The sequence below is a fragment of the Trachymyrmex cornetzi genome, unplaced genomic scaffold (genome assembly GCF_001594075.2).
Source record: "Trachymyrmex cornetzi isolate Tcor2-1 unplaced genomic scaffold, Tcor1.1 scaffold11, whole genome shotgun sequence".
NCBI lineage: Eukaryota > Metazoa > Arthropoda > Insecta > Hymenoptera > Formicidae > Trachymyrmex > Trachymyrmex cornetzi.
Genome location: NW_017295653.1, coordinates 2663731 through 2685633, shown reverse-complemented (window position 1 = coordinate 2685633; position 21903 = coordinate 2663731). Strand labels below are relative to the sequence as shown.

Below are 21903 nucleotides of genomic sequence, written 5' to 3'. Positions count from 1 at the left end.
AATATATTTTTATGTTTTATCTATTTTGTGTTTGTTTTTATTTCTTTCTTATTTAATCAATATATTGAGATAACAATATCGCTTATGTAATACTTTATGTTACTTAATATTTTGTTATATTATATTTAATATGTAATTAAAATTTGATCTCTTTTCTCTCTTTATTAGTTATCTAAAGAGAAAATTCAGTTTGTGACTACGAATTTGATATTAAAACATTTAAAAGAAATAGGACATTACTCGATATAGAGTTGTCTGGAAGAAGTTTGAGAAACACTGTTTAACATACACATTTCACATCAATGTACCTGCGCTTGACTCTAGTAGTAACTGGCGGCATGGGTTAGACAGAGCCACGCGAACGGCTGCCGCGTCAGTCTGCGCTGAGTCTTCGTCGTGGAAGTTGCGCTCTCTCTTGGTGTGTCACGACCAGGGCAGCTGATTTGAAACTGTTAGGGCCCTGTTATCACTGCACAGAAGAGAAGCGAGAACCGGCAAACCACGGCCAACAAGGTATCAGACAGAGTGTATTAAATCAGTGCGTGTGGAAATTCTCGAATCTTCCTACACCCAACAGTCTAAGATAGACTAGGGAAATTAGTACAGGTAAGATATTTCTGCGTCTCTCTCACAGTCATTAGAAACTGTAAATGGAATTATAATTTTGTAATTTATAAATATATAATAAGTATATATAGGTATTACGAATTACTAAATTGTAACATATCATCTACTATAATTAAATCATAGATTAATACCGAGCAAATATAAGTTGTTTAATCAAATAAATTATAATAATTACTTATAAAAAAACGGTGTGATAATTACAATTGTTGTGATGTATGTTCTATCTTACTAAAAAATTATATATATGTATACATATATTTTACGAATAATCATAAAAATATAATTTTTTACTAGTAAGTAATATTTTTGAAAGATATTCAAAGAAACTCGTTTCTCTTTTAAATTTTCTTCTATACAATCGAAATTTTTGGGCTTATTGTCTATTAAAAAAGTTAATTGCAGAAATAATTAAGTTTATTAATAGTTGGATAATGCTAATTTAAAAGAAGCTATACAAAGAAACAAAAGAAGAAGCAAAAGTATAATAGTAACAGAAATATCATCATAAATATATTGCGATGTAATCAGAAAAAAGACTGCTGTACGTTGCCGTTTTTATCATATAGTCTGTTTTCTGTTTCTGCACTAGACTGCACTAGAACTCTCTTTCTCGCTTTCGACAAATATCAAATATATACCTATTTCACTTTAAGTTCCAAAAGTGTATACTCATTCAGCCACAGAAAATAGACCTATATCATTTATCATTGTCACCTTCTTTCTGGGACCACACTTTTACATACCAGTACATAGAAAGACTATGTATGTTACTTGTTAAAAATAAAAAATGATATATAAATTTTATAAATTTTCGTTCGTGAAGTAGACATAATAATAAAAAGGTAAAAATATATATTAAGTTTTTTCTTTTAAATTATTATGTGGTATTGTACTATCATGAAAAACTTTTGGATTTATATTGTGTATAGTGTTATTATTAATACATTATTATTATAAAAATTGATATACATTTATTAATTATATGGAATATGTAAAATTGAATAATTCTTTCTTTTATGTTTTCTTTTCTCATAAAAATAAAAATAATTGATTTAAATGTATATAATAAATACTTTCCGCCGTATTTACTTTAAATTTAGCTCTTATATGTTTGTGTCTTTCTAATTATTTTATACATAATTAAACACTATAAAAATATTATTGCTAAAATGAGTTATAATACAGTAATAGAATTTTTATTAAAATTTAAATTGCTTTCAACAATTTGATTAAAATTATGTCTAATTTTTTCAGTTCTGTTTCTCACTTGCAAATGAGCTGTTCAACTTGTTAATTGAATAATCACGCAAAAACGTTTATCAATGTATATCTGGCTATTCTATTTCAACTCATTAGATCATTGTTAGGCAGACATTGTTGCGACATGATCGCAGATGTACCTTAAAATTTAAAAAGCGGATTTACGTTCACGAACAACGTATTTGTTATCTCCTTATCATTCAATTTATGCTTTGCAGGTGCAACAGCTTGAATTATGAACGTGTATATCGGTTCAAATGTATGTGAAAAATATCTGCGTATATTTCATATTATCGCTTGGCAAATTTAAACACTAATAAAATTTATTTTCGTGCGACGTTACTAATGCGTCATAATACGCAGATATTTTGATCTCTGCAAATATTTTTTTACTGTACATGGGTAATATGGGTATTATTTGCATATTGCTTATGATAATTTTACCTATGCACCGATGAAATAAAATATAATTTATGAATGCAATTTTTAATGAACATATTTGATTTTGTATTCTATAAAATTGCAAACAAAGTTTATATCTTAAGCTAATAGAATTTAATTAAGTCAATACAAACTATGATTTATTATTAATTAAGTCAAGTTAAAGGTTAATATAAAAAATGTTAATATAAAATAAAAAATATAATATTGAATGAAATTAAATTCTTAATGTGTGTGTGTGTAAAACATTAATTTTTTAATTAAATTAAATTTATAATATTTTTGAATTATTAAATTAAGTTTAATAAGAAAAAATTATACTCTTTAAGAATTAAAAAAAGTTTTCTAAAATTATTAATAAGAAAAAATTAAATTTTCTCTTCTTTCATAAATTTTCCTTAAGTCAACTGTCCCTAAAAGTGATCTTTTTAACAATCTTTTTTTTTATACGCTTTCATCTTTTCTATTATTTCTTTATACGCTTTTTATTTTTTATGATTCAGTCTATCTTTCTTGAAAAATACGAATAATTTCACAAAAAAATGACTAAAAAGATTTGTAATTATAATATGAATGTTTATGTTGAGTCTATAAAAGCGAGATATAATGCATGCTATATCAGTGACGCAGTATATCATGAACGTATTATTGCATCTCTTCTCCGTCGAATTTTTGCAGACGTGATCAGTTTTCGCGCGGTGCTAAACATGTAGAACGTGATAAAAACTCCTTACCACGATAATATGAATACCATTGAAGGATATTTTTGTCGTTATTTTTCTGCCACAAGAAAGAAAGTTTAAAGTTTCATTCGCAAAAATAAATCTATGTAAGAGAGAGTAATAATTAATATTTGGTTTATCGAATTTAACAAATTTACATTTATATATGTATATATATAAATATTACATACACAAAAAGAATTTTCTTTTAAAATTTACCCTGGAAAATATGATAATTGTAGTACAATACAGTATTTAAAAAATTTTTACCATGCATTTCAGTAAAATTAATCAGGCTTAATTTATATTTTATTGTAGTTTTATTACTGAATAAGAGAGATTTACTAAAATATAAAATTCCTTGAAATACAATGTTGTTTCACGACTATCATATTTTCAAAGTAAAACTTTAAGAAAAAATACTCTCCGTGTATATTAAAAATTTTAGCTGGTTGAAGTTTGGAACGTTCTTGGAGCGATTTTTTCAAAATGGTTTGTACCATTTCTCCTTTTGCTGAGAGCTACATCTTCATGCCAGACAAGAAAATTTTTTAGAAATTATGTTTATAATTTTTGTTTATATAAAGAGTACAGTATTAAATATAAAAATATACATAAAAAATTAGAAAGTATATTCTCTCTCTCATTGATGTACCTAATATTTTATACCTAAATAACTTTAAAGAAATGAAATTATCAGCTGTATCTCGTCTGCAATGTTCTTTCCTTTTATCTGTGAATATCTCTTATATATAATTTTTATATTATTATATTATTATTTATAAGAATAACAAACGGTTTTTCATACACGCAAAATGGAGGCAAAAAATGGGAAGCACGTAGATCATGTTGTTACAACATTGTAGATAGAATCGACCGTGTCGGAGGAATTACGCGAAGACATGAGACACAACAGTAAATAATGTCATTCTTGCTGATATTTTTCACTCATCTTCGCACGACAGCTTCATATTATACGTACTTATAAAGTCGTTTACTTATCTATTGCTACCGTGCGCGAGGTGCGAAACCGGGTTAAGGTTAAAACATGTAAGCGACGGGGGTAACCATATAACTACCACACCGCCGTCGTATAAGCCGTTGACGTAAGAGTCGTGACCGTTTTCTGGCCGTTTCACGGGGGTCCGACACGAATGCAAAGTCCCAACGTACGCACGTGTAAATATAGAAGATATCCGTCACGCACGCGTGCGGTCTGGTGGAGACCGTTCGATAAAATGCAAAATGCACGAAAGCACAGACGGATCGATTCACTAACAGCCGGGAAGTATGTAAGACTGTATGTACAATATGTTCAGCTGACTTCTTGGACATGGTAAAAAGTGTATCAACGAATGTTTCTTTTAAATGGTTATCGATGTACTCGTTTTTAAGTAAAATATCTCGTGTTGGCGCGCAACAGTTATTGTCCCGAATTAAATACCTGAATTAGCCGACGTTAACGAAACTATACAATATATGCTATTGCTCTTCTGATAATTATTAACAACTTAACAGAAAATTCCTTATCGTATACTATATGTATTAAGTACTACGGAAAGTTCGTGTCGGTTTTTCCCCTATAAATATCTCTTGAAAAAACGACACGAACTTTCCGTGGTACCTAATACAATGTATATTGTATATATTAACGTTTCCTATTATAACTCGTCATATTATTATACATATTATAGTAGTTCCGAATAAAAAAATAAAATATTATTTTGACTATTATTATTCTCTACTAAATTTTCTCTACTTTTATATTATTACTACTATCTTTACTTATATTTCTTTGCTTATAATACTTTGCCTCCATATTATTCTCTGCTTCTATTTTTATATTTACTATTTTCTCTTTTACGTTAGTGTCATTATTTTACATTTGCATGATTGTACGTAGAACGGCAATGCTGGAATAAACAACAGACTTAAATTTAAAATTTTTTACTGCTATTGTAAAATGTAGAATTGATTTTGTTATCATAGATATAATTTCATATGTCACGATTATACGCTACAAATAATTAGATATATACACACTATCATATATCATAGATTCATGAAACATATTTACGTCGTTTCAAATGTACGCAATATGTTGTGGTGGTACGAATGGATATGTAAGATGCTATTTTAGTAATAAATGAATTTTTTTTCTTCTGTGCGGTAAGTTTAAGAATAAAAGTATTTAAACAAATAATACCGTACTGAACATTTGTTAATATTAGTTAACAAACGTTATTGCATATACCTGAAATATTATCACACATATAAATCAATAAATTAAATAAAGCCTTTTAGAGCTGATACAGATTGTTAGTATGTAAATATATATATTTTATTTAAAAAGTTAACATATAAATAATAACATATAATGTTTCGATCCTGTTTTGGATCCTCTTCAGTATATTTTAATAATTAAGTATTACAATAAAGGAGCTTAACTATTGGAATCATCAAAAGCATAAGTCTAAGAGGAGATCGGTGTCATTCGTACACAGTAATGAGTCCTTCTGGCGAGATTTTTTATTACTTTACAACTTTGATTTTCTTGGAATTCTTTAATATTTCAATGTTAGATTTTTCCATTTGTCACCTTGGAAAATACTAGCTAATAACTAAAAGTGACTCACTGTGTCTGATACCGACTGGCCAACATATCAGGAACCGGTTTTTTAATTATTCATAGTAATGTTTGCGATATGGTGCTTTGTAATCATGGTGAGCATCCTTATTTTCGGGATAATTGATATTATAATCTTAAAGTTTTTTGATAAATTAGTTTCCATATTCTTTAATTCGATATTTTCAATATTTCCCTTCTTTTTTCATTTTCCTTTTCTTTCACTTTTTTGGGGGGTTTAATTCTGGCATTTAAATTCTCGACGTAGAGGAGCTCACCATGACAAGATAACTTTTAGTCACAGTTTATATATGTTAGTTTGTGTTGTCTCTTTTGAGAAAGACTCAAAAGTGAGCTGAAACATGTAAGCGCGTTTAGTAGAACAAAGAAGTTTTATGCTTTATAAATGGATTATTTGCACGACGTCTTCTGCGCCTGACTCCTAGTGCCCTTATTCTTTTAAATTTTTTTCTAAGAGGAGCTATATGGTTATACGCTGAATTAAGCTGGTCAATTTTTTACATCCACATCTTGTCAATAGTTGTTCATCAAATTCCAATTAACTGAATAAATAAATAATAATCAAATTATGAGTCTATAGTTGAATTCAATGTTATACGAAATGTGAATTTATATGAACAATGAACAGGTCGAAACGCTTTTTACTGTACATATTCATCAAACTGTTCGATTTACTGCATCATACTATAGATTGAATTGCATTACGTCCACGACAGTCATGTTGTTAACATCGTTTAGACATTAATTATCAATATTTCATGTAAATTTTATTTTATTCTTTATTTAGTAAATTTTAAATTAAGATTTATCAATTTTTATTTAAAATCAACCTATTGTATGATGAGTAAACCAGACAATTTGATGAATATGTACAGTAAAAAACATTGCTCAACCTATTCATTGTTCATTATTTTTTTTATTATAATATTTAATTATAATATTAAAATATACTGAAGAGGATCCAAAACAGGATCGAAACATTTATATGTTAACTTTTTAAATAAAGTATATATATTTACACACTAACAACTATGTTGACTCTAAAAGGGGCTTTATTTATTGATTTATTCATTAGAGTCTATTCATATCACACATATGTCATTGCCAACGTTGTACAGGAAAAATATTTATGGAATATTTACTTTTATATAACAAGTATTAATATTCTTGAAATTTTATTAAGATGACATCAATTTAAATAAGAAATTATATTACAACAAACACACGAAAATTGTCCATAATCAATTCAAGCTATAAATAAACCATTTAGAAATAAAAATTTTTTGCAAAATTTTATTGGATTAGCGAGTAATTTTTTATGTACTCGGTAGTTTCTATTTTAGTCGATGTGTTGTAATATTTTTTATGTTTAAGCGCTTGATTATCAAGATAAATCACGCAAAGTATGCCAACACAAATTTACGGATGTTTACCAGTAATTAATACAATCATGTTACTTATCTTCGTTTGTCCTTATCAATAGCGTTTTTTATGATCACCGATGTGTCAAGAAAAGAACTTAAAAAAGAGTAAAATATCAATGGCGTTGTCAGCAAACTTTCATCGCGTCAGCTTTTAACTTTCGAACTGACTAATAAGTAATAATCCGTAAAAACGGGGATAAGATAAGATCTATCATCTTAATTTATATCAATGTACTTAAGCAGTCTCCTCGTAATTTATTCATTACGTCAACAAATTTAGATATCGCATAATTCTTATTGAATTGATATAATTGATAAAAATCTGTTAGAGATTATATTGAAATCCAATATATCGTGCGAAATTCGTCTTTTGTCATAACATGCATTTATTGATATATTTATTGATATATCGCACAGTTACTCGTTCAACTAATTGTTTTTCCTGTTCTGAAAGGAAAAATTGTATCAACTGGTTTACGATAAAGATAGTATGTAAGTAAAACAGAGATGTGAAGTGCGAGAGAAGATCTATCTGATCGTTGCGTGTCGATTTCTACTATGAAAACGTATCCTTGAACCTATGTCTATATATAAATCAAGGAAAAATTGATTAGGATCTCTTAAAAATTATAGTCATATATATTGCATATCTCAAAAGATCAGTAAAAAAGATGAAAAGTTGATATAAATTAGTAAAATTTTATTAATAGAATATTAATAGAATATACATATACTCCTTTTGATTTCAATAAATGTAAGAATATTGTATACACGATCAGTGCGCGCGCGCGCCACGTAACATTATCCATTCTTAGAAGCGATTTTTACGTTTACAGTGAATTGAATGAGGATGAACATTAATATTAGTATCGCAATATTGCGATCGAGTTATTATTAAACCACATAATTAACAAATATCTGTTTTAATAATACCTTCGGAACAATTTCTTTATTATTCCTAAATTTTTTTAAAAGTTTTTAAAGTTTTAAGTTTTTGTTATTGAGTACCCCGCAGCAATGTAGCATCAAGTTAAAAATATCTAGGAAATATTTCATTATCTGTTTATATGTCTTCGTAATTTCAATATTAATTTCTTCAAAAGTCTTTTATCTTTTCGGTTTCATACGATTCAAGAATTAACACAATAATGTTTCTAATTTTATTACTTTTGTACTCATCATTAAATATTACTCGATGGTTTTGGAATATTCTGCATATCCTAACTAGATATATGTATATGATATATTATATGGTTAAAAATCTGTGTATGGAAGGAATGAAAATTACTTACAAAACGCTTAATATATGTTCAACGATTTTATCATTATTGTAACAAAACCGAAAGGCAACAATCAAACTTGCTCAATCGTGAATCCCTTTTTTCCACTGGCGTAATCTCTGGTACATGATCTCCGTCCATAGCTTATGGTAGATTAAACAAAATATGGCACATCTACATCAGAACAGCTTGTGTTTAACCAATATCCTGCACTTCATTGAACGAAGTCTAGCCTCTTGAAGAGGTTCGTAGTACAAGCTACGTCCTTGGACGTCGCTTCTCGAGTATGTATGTAAATTGGAATTAATTTCGCGGCCGCATCATTGCGTTGGTTTGTGCACGCATACGGAGTCTGTCCGACACGTGTGTATATCTCTGTCGATATAACATGTAAAATATGCGTAAAAAATCGTGCATCGTCATGTTGAGATTTTACAGTTTTCTTCTCACATGTTTAGGTGAACTTGGATGCTGATCATGTAGCGATAACGTTTCATAAATAAAACTTTATCTTTACGATTTTGGTGACGCGCTCAGAAACGGATCGTATAATCGTACGTCGCTCGGAATTGAACGATCTCTCACTCTCTATTATATTCGTGTCGCCTTATATACTGCGGCCTGTGACGCGATATGTTAGTCGCCTGGAAAATTTGCTAGTCGAAAGACAACGTCTATATTATTGGCAATACTACTCCCGACACCCAACACCATGGACGAGTCCAGCGGTAAACTAATTACAGTATGTTATATATTAATTAAACTTGCAGCGTAGTGTTTCTAAGATTGACAACTTTAAGGTGCAGTCAAAGAAAAACCGAACATTTTTTCTTCACTTCAAGGAATGACATTGAATCAGGTTATTCAATAAGCAATAAAGAGGTAGTGTAGTGTATATTAATTTGCATGCAATTAATTTTTTATCAAGATTAAAAATTACGTTATTCGAATTCACTAGATACAGTTATTTTAAACTAGATATCGATATTAATATCGTTAACACGTTAATATATTTAAAATGGAATTAACCGTTATGATTCCAATTATGGGTGCAGTATGTGCAATGTAGTATACACGATAATTGTATTGTTTTTTAGAGCATGTCGCTTATAGAAATAGACTTTCGCAATTTTACTTTCGCGATGTAAAAGCGGAATCAGCTCTTTTTATAATTACATCGATAGCAATGTTATTGTTAGTGGATTTTTAATATAGCAATAACGATTTACTGCTGACGTACGGATATGATGAATATCGATCGTCTCGTATTAAGCCGTCACGGCTTATCTACACGTTATAATCGTATGCATATAGCCTACTTTGTAGATAATCGAAGAATATTTATAGCCACTCAACAAATAAATTATGTAAGAACGATAAGTTCAGTTGATGAATTAAATTCCTGAATAATTTATCAACTCGGCGATGAATTCAAATGAAATTCTGTATTAGTAGCTACCGTTTATGCTGTTTATTATATTTTGCAATCGCAATGGAATATACTATCATAATATTGTAAGAGTTAACGCGATTGAAATTTTTAACGTTAAAACAATCAAGATTATAAAACATCCAGAATTGAAGATCATGGCGTGCTGGAATAAAATTCTTTCGTTTATTCCAAATGAAATGCATATACACTTTTAATTTATCACTATCAGTTATATTTTATTTATAGGGAGAGAGTTTAACTCTATTTCAACTTTTCCTACGTTGAGCAACTCAGTAGTTATGTTGAGTTCAACTTCAACTTGTCTATGTAGTTCAAGCTAACTAAATTTGAGTTATACCACGCATTCTATTTCGTCTTTTATTAACTGCGAATATCTTTATTGCGTCGTACATGTCAAAGGGTAGTAATAAAATAGTAAATGTCTTTAAGACGAAAATATATCAGAATGCGTCCGCTTGCTAATTTTATTCGGGAATATTATTTATTACTCACCTAATTCTGATGTCACTGCTTGTCGTCCTTAATGTTCACAAGGGATGGATGAGTAATGGAGTATACGAATAACCTACTTTCAAAAGTGGCATGTTTTTTGTCAAGATTCGTTCAACATACAAACACTTTCTGTTTTCGTCAATATTATTGGCAAATGTCATCTTAATAAAATTGCAATCCGAATCAATAAAATTTGCTACGATACATCTTTCAAAGAAAAAGAGCGAATGGGAATTTTTTGAACGCAAATTATTTCCCATTATTCTACGAAATATATTTCATCAATTACTGCTATTAAACTCACAATTATGCAAATGGATATCTCTTTATATATAATAATAATAATAATAGTAATAATCTTTCTTATCTTTATGTACATAACTTTATACAACTCATTGAAAGATATTAGAGAAAAGATATATTTATATATTAAATACAACGGAATTGAGCTAAATAACATAGATCATTTCTGTTTCGCTTTACTGTTAAAACCTTATTTGTGGAATTACTATAATTGGATACATATGTTATAATAATCGTTTGACAATTATAAATGTTTATTAAGATTAAATAATAATTTTACATAGTTTCACATTGGAACGGCATGTCCAATTAGGTATTATACGCTATTAAAATTTTAATAACAGTAGACTGCCATCATATTTGTGACAGCTGTTGTACTAACATATCATTCATATTAAGCGAAACGATTCCCAACTTCGCATTCACGAATGTCAACGCCTACAAATCAAGTGATTGATAGTGACGTGTGTTTTTGTCTCGCGATCTATTTTTAACATCGCCAAATCATGCAAAGTATTCTGTCCTATGTTACATCGCGCACATTTTTTCATGTTACTGTCAACCAAGGTTGGGAAATAACTCGTTAATTGTAACGTTGTTATCATTACAATTGTTTTTTTTTTAAATAACAAACAGATAAAGATTGTTCTTTCCTTATTTGTAACGTTAATAGTAACGCACTTACCTTTTTTGAGTAATGATAATGAATGCAATCTTTATTCTTATTGTTACTTTGTACACGTGCTATATATACTATAATATGTATAGAACGTGCCTAAATGAGTTTCAAAAGAAGAGTGTTATGTTTGATCATGTTGTAATTAATTGCAATCATCATAAACAGAACAATAAATCACGATAACGTTAAAATGATAATAAAATGAATCCTAAATAAGTTAAAAGTGACATTTAGTGATCATTTTGGAATCATCTTGCCATCATTTTGATGACTTGTATTCTGCTTGAGATCATAATCACTATAGATCCTGTATTGAACAAGTAAATAAGTGACTAAAACAATTGAAAGTCTCTCTAAAAAAAGAAATCATTAAAAAATTCGATGAAAAAATGACAAAAATTGTAATGACTCATTACTCTTTTAATAATAGTATAGTAACATAACACGGTGCTTTTTAAAATCAGTAACGAGTTACTTTTATAAAGTAACTTGCCAAACCCTGCTATTAACACACATATTTACATATGATTCTCATATATTATCATTCTTTTAAAAAGATTCATCCTTATTTGTACAAATTTTCAGATTTGACAGATATCCATGTGTATCCGTATATCTCCGTAAAGAATCAGTCACATTGAAATATCAATTACTTCGAAAGTGGAGATTTCAAGCTTTCAAATGCTTTTTTGATTTTTTGTCTACGATAATTTTTCACCAAGTTATGGTGTTCTGAATATTGCGCAATTTTGAGGGTGTTCTAAAGTGTTTCCTATTTTTTGTTGGGTAGTGTATTATATAAAAAGTTAGCACAAGAGAAGCATAATATTTTGACATAATTTAAAAACAAATTTTATGTTAAATTCATTTATTCTTAGAATTTATGTTTTAAAACTACATTATTTTTATATTATTTGTTTACTTATCTATAAATTGTGTTATTTTAACACTGAGAAATGTTAAATTTTAATGTAACACAAAATATTCAAATAACACAATCATATTATGTTAAATTAAAACTCGGATATGTGTGTTAAAAATTCAACACAAAAAATTTTTTTTAGCAAGAATTCGTTTTAACTTAAATACAAAATGTTTTTTACTGTGTAGGGGAGACCGGGACCGGTTGTCACAGTTTTCGATTAGTGATTTTTAGAAAAAAGTAAATGTCTGATTTTGAAATAATGGCCGTGTTCCGTTATGCACTGCAAGTACTGAAAATCTATAATGCACGTTACGTATACTATAGATTTTCAGTACTGGCAGTGTAAATCGGAATACGGCCATTATATACATCACAATATATCTACATCTTTTAGGAATTAAAAAAAATATTACTCTTAAATTTATATCATGTTGTAAAAATAAGGCCTCGGTAGTCTAATGGCTCAGGACGCTCGTACGGTTTACAAGAGATCCGGGTTCAAATCCCGGCCGAGGTAATATTTTTCGCAATAAATTTATTAATAGTTTTTATAGATTAACATCTTTATAATATATGATGCTTGATGGTAGCATCAAATTATTAAAATTGCTTGTCAATTTAATTCGCGATATTACTAGAGTAGTTTTAATTGCGTTTATTTAGTCCGGAAAAACCATTCGGCGCGCAGTTTGAAAAAGACTACAATATGGTATATATGCAAGTACATATATAGTATATATTAGTAATTCAAGATTGAATTATTTAAAGCAACAAAGATCCAGCTCCGACCGTAATAGGCAGTTACATTCTAGTATTAATTGAGTTTGTAAAAATAAGTTATTTAATTTTAAACGAAACTGCGAAAATGTGACAATTAGCTTTGTGTTTTAGATTGGCAGTAGCATATTTGTTATGGACAACACATAAAAAGTACAATCTTTATTTTAATATATCAGTTTCATATTTTAAGTGTTACGTCCAACCGTTTGAAAAGTTTTATTTTTCGGGATCGCTCAGATGGATAACGGAGAAGAGTGGAGAAGGTATATTGAAGAGGACGCTTAAACCTCATCTCACATACGCGCAGAGGCGAATACCTGAAAGTCAGGAGCACTTATTATTGCTCTGGAATATGGGTCAACGTCCTGAAGGGACTCTATAACATTTGTTTCCGATGTACAGTGCGAACGTCGGTCCGAATTTTGAGTCAAGGAACTTAATCCTTATAACTCGGACCGCGAACAACGTGCGATCTCTGAAAAGTGGTGGGAGTGAGTACGAGGTCTTATGATTCTAAAATAAATAGAAAGTGATTTAAATTATATTAACAATATTCTAGTTTATTACTAAACAAAAATTATCTAGTGTGTTACAATATTTTAATGAAAATGTATTTCTATGTGCAACGATTGCGTTTAACACAATTATCATTTTAACATTAACTATTAGAGTAATCTACTATTTATTTTTATAAACTACATAATTACAAGGAGCGATTTAACAAGGACTTGTGCATCATCAAACATGATTACAGTTACCTAAATTACTAATCACTAAAATTACTATAAAACTAATTATACGAGATTGAAGAATGTACATTCTTTTTTTAGCGTAAGAAAATTAAATCAAAGAGCGAGCGTGAATCTATGTGTAGGGTAAAAGCAGAGATTACGGAATAGCTTTTTTTAAATTAACATTGCTCCGATATAAATGCATATGAAGACTTCAAATTTACACTCTTGAGGAATATGTTAGCTACAACATTCAATAAATGAAAGTCGCCAAAATTTAAGTCTAACGTCAATATTAACCCTTACCTTACTAATATGGGTAACTAGTGACCGAGCGATTCCTGCTCGTGCAAGTTTCTTTGAGTCTTTCGGTAATTATAAATTATACTACATTTTATTATTTTTCAAAATAAAAAAGTAATATTTATTTTAGAAAGTTGAAAGTATGTTGGTGAATTTTTAGAGATTTTTTGAATTATTTTGAAGAGGTGAAAAAACAAAGAGATTTGAAGTGACCCTTTATGGTATGGATGAGGCATCGAATTGTAGATGGTACGGTAAGGGTTAACAAAAAAGTCAAAAGTGAGAAAATGGGGGGTCTAAAAAATGGGATGTAATATGGAATACCGATGAAATTTTGACCATAGTAATAAATAACACAATAAATGAAGTCCAAATTTGTTTATTTATATAAATTGATCAAGAAAAATAGAAACAGTTCAATTTTTATTGTACAATAACACAGAAAATATAATAGCATCATTACGAACATTATTACGCATGGATAAATAAAAAATCGCAAATAAGCTGATAAATCGCAAATAAACTGATATAGAATACATGCTGTGATCTAACCCCTAATCTAATCTGATCACGAATAAGTTGCTACATGCATGGAATCTATTCCATATTCTCAACCCTCGATGTATTCCACGTTACCTGCATGTCGTCATATGACAAATAAAGTCTTTCCGTAGCAATAAACAAGTTTGAAATAGCAATTAATCTGCATAATATTGTTCATGCAACATTATTAAAAGCGTCTGTGCAATATAAGCATTAAAAAAACGTATCTTCAGTTTGTGAGAATACTTTTTAGAAAAAGCTGCCGAATCTTCTGACGTAACGAAAATGAATAAATGTTAATTGTATAGCAAAACGGTTAGTCGGACCGAGTTCATTGCTTGTTATGACATGTTTGGTAACAGTTGCAATAACTTTCAGCGATTGCCGCCAGATTGCAATGCTTTGTTTAAATAATAAGCCACTATTAGTAGCCTATGCCATAATCCCTGATTTTACCCTATATCATGTGTGCAAGCGGAGAGGCAATGTACGGAAATCCATTTCCGTATATTGCCTCTCCGCTTGCACACATAATAGTTCAATTCATTAATTATGTCGGAGGAAGGGGGGAAGAGATCATGGAAAAAAAAACGACAAGAACTAAATATGGAAAGAAGGAGAAAAGGAGGTGTTTGTTCCATCGATTCCGTTGATTTTAAGAACATTATTTGAATATTCAATAAGACATTATTTGACCTAAAGAATTATTTGCTCTCTTTAGTGAGTTAGTTTAATTTCGGAGACAAATAAAATAATAATAATAATAATAAGAGACTTACAATTTTTTGCTGTCGGAATGTTTATACCAGGTGTCGGAAGCTGAAAAAATAGTGATATTCACCCGATTGAAAAGATCGCGCACAGACTCTAACAAATAACTATGCAAGCGTGAGTTTTGTAAATTTGTCGTTCTTGATCTTGTTCTTGTTCTCCCTCAATTTATGCTCTCTTGTTCTCTGCTTTGTGTCTCGCGATGTATATAGGTATTTTTTTGGAGGTGGTTCTTTGATAGGATATGTCTAGTTGGGAAATCGAAGAATCAGGTTCGTAGGATTTTTCTTCCCCTTGATATGATAACAGTTTTAACTGGTCATTGGAAAGTTGCCCTTAAGTTAGCTACGTCCGCGCTGTAAGTTTTGATTTGGTTTTATTCTTATTGATGATAATATTGTACATCATCTTCCTAAAGAGTTTCAGGTTCACGGTCGCCCATTGGTAAATTTTGTTACTGGAGGAGAATGGGTTGTAAATTACCGATTTCTCTTTTCTTATCAATGTTTGCTTCCCAGTGAGAAATGATAATGGAATCGACATCGAATCGATGTCGATTCGACGTCGAAATCATCAAATCGACATCGAATTGACGTCGATTCGACATCGATTTTATTGTCATTTCTCACTGGGTTAAGTCTTAGTTACAAGTGGGAAAAATCATTTATGTTTTATCAAACTGCTCTCACGTTGAGTGATGAACAAATATCCCTGGATTTAGTTAATCGTGCTCCTTGGCAAGCAAGAAGCGTGTGTCACAATTTTGTTGATTTTTCCAATATCGGAAGATGCCATTATTAAATTGATAATCTTTTCTTAAGCCTTTGCATGAAACCATTATCATTGGATGCGCGTGATATCGATGTGAGAAAATTAAACATTTCGCCTTCTTTCGAGTATCGTGTCCGCGCTATCACTCTTATCGCGGGAATCGGTTCGCGGCCCTGCTTAGCATCTTGGTGCCAACGCGCAACGGCGCAGTTTGATAATGATTATTTGACGATTTCCTTTTCCACAATGCTCGAGAGGAGATTGAACGCTTCATTTCTGATACGTTAATGCTATATAAATTTTATTATCGCGGATCACTCGATTCTGAGTAAACATAATTCTGAATAAACATTTTTCGGCTGGGAAAGTTTCCTCGAATTCGTGTTATCGGAATTTCCCTTTTTTAATTTACTTTTAAATTTATATCTTTTTGACAAACAATAAGACTATTAATTTCTATTCTTATTTTGCGTATAATTTAATATACTTTCAAAATTATATGCTGTTGACGTATATGGCTATTTGATTTAATTTACTTTTGACATTTTAATTGACTTTTAAATTTATATTTTTGACATACAATATTACTATTGATTTTTATTTTTACTATTGATTTTTATTTTTATTTTTTATTTTTATTTTTATTGTCTCATAATATAAGATACTTTCAAATTTATATCCTGTTGACGTATAATACGACTATTGATTTTTATACTTTATGGTTATCATTTTTATTAATTGATCAACACATAATGTAAACTGTGGTTTTTATAATTTATATAGAATTTGAGAATCCCGTGAAGGTCTGAGATGCTGGTGGAATTTCAAATTAAGTAACTATAATTTCAACGATGTTGTATTATTATGAGACAAAGAGAAAGAAGAATCTTTTCGTGGCGGATATTTATGTTATTATAAACATTTTGTAGACTACAATTTTGTAAGTAGCTGTTAATATGTTAGATTTGTAATATACTGTGACCAGATATATGGTCGAAATGTTTATCAAAATATATGTAAAGTAAATTAATATATTAATTATTGCACAGTCACCCTGCGTTGGCTTTTATGCTCCTTTATTGTTCAAGTTTGATTTGTTCAAAAGCCGTTTTTTTAAAGAGTGCTATCGGAATTTTTGTTCGTGCTTTACTTTATTGATCGAATGTTAGCAAGACGAAGAAATCGTGGAGTCCACTGGACGTAACATAAGAAACAGGGCGTAACGAAGGTTTGTTGCCTCCTTGGCGAGGAAATGCAATATATTGACGCCCCCCTCCTCGAGAAAAATCTTTCCTACAATAATTACAACTTTATTACAGTATGGTATAAAGATGCAAGATAAAAAATGTCTTCTAATTTATACATTTAAACATTAGTGTATTAGAAGGTACAAATATTTTATTACTTTTAAAGTTATATGGTATATGATTCAAAAAAGTTAAAATTTCTTTTTCCTCGCTTTGACTACAGCGAATTCATTAATTATATCATCCAGATTAATTTGTGAGAACATTATGTTCAATTGATAATAAAGCAAGACTGGTCAATCTTTCTTGATTTATCGAAGAACGGAGATAATTTTTTATCAATAGCTTGCTAAAACAGCGTTCGCAAGATACCACGGTCACTGGTAAAAAGCGCTTTACGATCTTGATTTTGGCACCCCTGCTGAGTGTGCACCCCTAGCATGGGCCAAACAATTCCTCGCTACGCCTCTGATAAGAAATAGCAGTAATTAAGGTATTAATACAAATAAAATAAAGAATTGAAAAGAATAAGGGCGCTAGGAGTCAGGCGCAGAAGGCGTCACGCAAATAATACACCTATAAAGCGTGAAACTTCTTTATTCACTAAAAGCGCTTACATGTTTCGGGTCATTTTTTAGCCTTCCTCAGAGCAAACACAAACTAACATATATAAACTAAAAGTTATCCTGTTATAGTGAACTTCCCTACATCGAGAATTTGAATGCCAGAATTAAAAAAAAAAAAGAAAGAAAAGGAAAATGAAAACGAAGGGAAATATTAAATATGTCGAATTAAAGAATATGAAAATTAATTTATCAAAAAACTTTAATAATATAATTAATTATCCCGAAAATAAGGACACTCACCACGATTACAAAGCACCATATCGCAAACGTTACCATAAATAATTAAAAAACCGGTTCCTAATATGTTGGCCAATCGGTATCAGACACAGTGAGTCACTTTTTAGTTATTAGCTAGTTTTTTTCGAGATAACAAATGGAAAAATCCAACATTGAAACGTTAATCAATTCCAAGAAAATAAAAGTTGTAAAGTGATCAGAAATATCGCCAGAAGAGGACTCATTACTGCATAATTGCGAGAATTTATTAGGTCAATCTACTCCATATAGCCATTTTTAATAAAAGAGATTGTATTCATAAATTTATCAGGATAATGATTAATTAATTGTAGCAAAGATTTTCTAAGACATGTCACTTTCTATGAATACAGGGATATTGCGATTAATAATGCCAAAGACTTGTCAAACAACAAAATAGGTGATAAAAAAAATTTACTCATTAACTTCATTTTTTTTTAAATCGTTACAAATAATATACAGGATGTTTCTTAAATAGCGGATACTAATCATAAAGCGTTATTCCTAATTAAAAATTGAATCGAAAAGTCCTCTATAATTTTGCAATTTTCGCAATGATTGACGAAATATTAATTTCTAAATATTGTCGAATAAGCGCGTCCGGCTGCCCAACCATTAACTACCACGAAAATTGCAAAATGGTAGAGGATTTTTTTATTCAATTTTTTATCAGGAATAGCATTATGTGATTCGGCAATCGCTTACTGGGCAATCTATATACAATGTTCGTGGTGCATACCTTTTACACAACAAATTAATATCATATCAATCTACAATCAAACAAAGAGATTTTCTGCCATATACTGATTGAGTTATAAGCAATATAATATATTATATGACCATATATGTGATAACACAAACTATAGAAATCAATGCCTTAAACGATCTAACTGGATCTTAAATGCTTCACCCAAAAAAAAAATAATTTTAATATTAGCAGAAACCGCTAAATCTTAGAGGATTTTATTCTTATATACGGCCTCAAGAAGAATCTTCTGAAATCAAGAAGAAAATATGCTAAGCACAATATTCTTACAGTTAGAGTACTTTCGTTTTGCATCTGCAGTAAAAATCTTGCTGTTCCTAATATAATTTACTCGTGAGAGGGCACTCCGCTTTTAGTAAATATATTCCTCTTCATACAAGAGGAAAATTGTTATTAGGTGTTAAACTTAATTCCTGCCGTTTTTCGTCTCCAAAATTGATTTGTTTCGAAGGGAAATACCTTAATCAAAGTATTATTAATAAAGTATTATTAATTAGTAATAAAGTAGAAAATGGAGGAAATTACTTTGATTAAGGTATTCATTCATCTTCCCTTCAAAACAAATCAATTTTTTAGACGAAAAACGGCAGGAATTAAGTTTAACACCTAATAGAATAATCTCCAATATATCTTTGATGAATAGTCCAGTGCATTAGAAGAGGAATACTCTTTCTGTAAAAGTTTCTGCTTAGAATATGATGTTACCGGTAATTTCACTTTACAATTAGATTATTTCTTTTTTTGGGGTGTTGTATGATTCTGTGTGAATTTATATACTATATATGTAATCCTTTGAAACGCGCGCCGAAATGATTTTTCGATTTTGGAACGCTAACTCTATTAAACTACCGCAGTAACATCACGAGTTAAATTGACTAGCAATTTAACAATTTGATGCTTTTTCACTTCTTCGAACGATCTTAATAATGCTGAGTGACATATTAAAATCTGTAAATAATTAATTCTTATTGCGAAAAATATTATCTCAGCTGTGAGTCGAACCCGGATCTTTTGCTTTTCGGGCGAGCGTTCTAAGCCTTTAGACCACCGAGGCTAGTGGTGACATGAGTTATAAGCATTTTGACAATTAACTTCGTACGACAACCAGCCCCGATCTCCCCTACACTTAAAATTAAATAAATGTTTAGCGTATTCCACGTGTCAAGGATTTATCTAAAACTAAACTGTTTATGATTTTTGAAATGATTATGAAAACATGTTAATATGAAATAAATACAATAATATAGAGCATGTAAGAGTCTAAACTACAAATATTTTTTTATATGTTAAAAATAAAATTATTATATTCTAATGAATTATAATTAAATTACGATATTACATGTTTTGGCTTTTCAATTAGGGCCTCTTCAGATATATACTAAACGCAAAGATGTTACTACTATTAACACTGTTATAATCAAACAGTGTTAATAGACATGGAATACATTATAAACGTATATCGTGAGGCCAGTTAAACGTTGCACAGAGGAACGGAAATTGCTCGCCAAAAGATTGGAAGACCGATTGAAAAGAATTCCTTGCTATTCTAATAAAATTATAAATTTCATTAATTATCATAAAATAAAAAGCAAACAAATACGTTCTTCTTGATAGAACATTCACCAATATATCCAATATATTAATACAATTTAATGATGTGATACTCGTTAAAATTCCACTAGTTAGTGTGATAATAAATAATATATAACTATAGTCAGAAAGTAAAACCAACAGGGTCATAAACTATGTAAGAATTGAATTCTTCAATAAATAAACGTTAAACTAAATATGAAGATATGAAATCAGTCCAAGAATAAAATTGAAAATGTATAACATGTAATACAGTAATTTAATTATAATTGATTAAAATATAATGATTTTATAATATAATATATTATAGGACCGTACATGTTATAACACAAACTATAGAAATCAAAGCCTTAAACGGTCTAGCTGGATCTTAATGCTTGTATGATTCTTATGTGAATTTATATACTACGTATGTAGTCCCATAGAAACCCGTGCCGAAAAATTTTCGGTCTTGAAACGCTAACTCTACTAAACTACTAATAATGATTTTATTTTTTACATCTCAGAGTTCTACAGTATTAAGACCCATTTGATACCGATGAATTTTATAATTATCTGTAGTACAATTTTATTAATTTTTTGGACGATCTAACGTTAATCAGTAGTTATAAAAGGAACATAAAGTATACATCCATTTTATATTGATTTTACTGTATCAACCTATTGTAAATTTGAGAAGAAGTTCACGGTATAATAGACCTCATACGATAATTATATGACTTCTAGAATCGACTAACATCAAGTTCCGATGTGAAGCTGCTTGAATCCAGACCGTATCTTACCATTATTCTTTTTGCCAACATGCGAGTACAACATGCGCTTTTTATATTTTAATTTTTGAACATTTTGCGTAGTTACCGGTAACATTTTTAAATTTATTTTTTAACATTGAAAATAGCTTGATAGGGGTCGAAACATCTGTACGAATTTTTAGATTGTTTATAATAATATTGTATAGACGGTGACAGGTATGCCTTAACACCTGAAATTGGAATAATCCAAATGGATTATAATCCCAATACTCGTACAATTTCAGGTGTTAAGGCATACCTGTCACCGTCTGTATTCACATAATATCTAGAGTGGTTCTTAGCCCTATTTTAAATTGTTTAATTTATTTAATTATTTAAACCGTTATTATTTATTGAATTTTATTTTTTAACATATAAAAAAATATTTGTGGTTTAGACTTTTACATGCCCTATTATTGTATTTATTTCTTATTAATATCAAAAATCTTATTTTATTATTATTAATAAAGATATTA

The 21903-nt window shown here is 29.5% G+C and overlaps 1 protein-coding gene across 2 annotated transcripts in view; it reads left to right on the top strand.

The window, feature by feature from the left end:
* The first annotated feature begins 364 nt into the window (after positions 1-364).
* The window catches only part of LOC108762143 (uncharacterized), a 28877-nt gene continuing 7338 nt past the window's right edge, over positions 365-21903 (top strand). The window contains exon 1 of one of the 2 annotated variants that reach the window (XM_018509003.1): positions 365-606. The gene's annotated coding sequence lies outside the window, so the exon portion shown is untranslated. Of the gene's footprint in view, positions 607-9096; positions 9144-21903 lie in introns of those variants that run through there. The other variant, XM_018509012.1, reaches the window with a different exon arrangement.